Source organism: Mus caroli, unplaced genomic scaffold, assembly GCF_978045245.1.
Source record: "Mus caroli unplaced genomic scaffold, Mus_caroli_1 scaffold_3, whole genome shotgun sequence".
Classification (NCBI taxonomy): Eukaryota; Metazoa; Chordata; class Mammalia; order Rodentia; family Muridae; genus Mus; species Mus caroli.
Window position 1 is genome coordinate 13,768,358 of NW_028227258.1, and position 1,270 is coordinate 13,769,627.

The following is a 1,270-nucleotide window of genomic DNA, read 5'->3' on the forward strand; positions in this document are numbered from 1 at the left end:
AAGAGCTATCTTGGATTAAAGGAGACAAAGAAGTAGACACCTAAAGTTGTAGTGACCCCGAGGTGAATTTTGAGCTTAAGAGGAAAAGAAAGTTGTACAAAGAACTATGGGAGCAAGCCATAGCATTGAGTTGTAGATTTGACAAGACAAAAGCCAGTGTCAGCGTTAAAGACCCCGAGCCTGACCACTGCAGCCTGACAAGACAAAGGATTAATGTGGAGCTCAGGAAAGACACACAGTGTGGAGCACTGAGCCATCCCCTCGAGAGAATGACACTCATGCCACGCCCCTTTCGGTCCAGACACCCTTATCTCAGAGCGTTCAGAAAAGTACATTCAGCAAATTGGAGAGAGAGGTCCCATGGAAGAGGCCTTCTAAAGAATCATTCACTAGGAGGCGTGGACAGGAGCTGACGTCACAGAGGTGGAGCACTGCTAAGACTCATGATGATAGTCTGCTGGCTTGAAGCCAGGGGCAAGAAAGAGAAACGGAGTCCAGTTCTTCTGGGTGGAGCAACCATCTTTTCACTCTCTTTTGGTGACTCATTGTTCACGCCAGAAACATCATCCTAGAGGATGTACATTTTTTTTAATATTTTTATTACATATTTTCCTCAATTACATTTCCAATGCTATCCCAAAAGTCCCCCATAGCGCCCCCCACTTCCCTACCCACCCATTCCCATTCTTTTGGCCCTGGCATTCCCCTATATTGGGGCATATAAAGTTTGCAAGTCCAATGGGCCTCTCTTTCCATTGATGGCCGACTAGGCCATCTTTCGATACATATGCCGCTAGAGACAAGAGCTCCGGGGTTCTGGTTAGTACATCATGTTGTTCCAACAATAGGGTTGCAGATCCCTTTAGCTCCTTGGTTACTTTCTCTAGCTTCTCCACTGGGAGCCCTGTGATACAGAGGATGTACATTTTTATAAGTTTCTTGCAAGCATATACCAACCACCCATAATAATGGGCTTGGTGTGGCGTTTTCTTACGTGTATCCAATGTCTTTTGATCATATTCATCCTCCATTATCTTCTCCCGTCTCCTCCCAACTCCCAATCATGCGCCCAATTAGCTCCCCTTTGCTTCCTCAACCTCCCTAGATTCTTCTTGTTATTGTTTTTCTATGAACCAACAAACTTCATCACAGTTCCTTACAGAAGTTTGGGCAAACCATCAATCACTCCACTATTGATGAAAATGTCTCCTCCCCCCAGAACCATTACCTGGCATGAATCTTCAGGGAGGGGCAGGGCTTTGTTCCACCT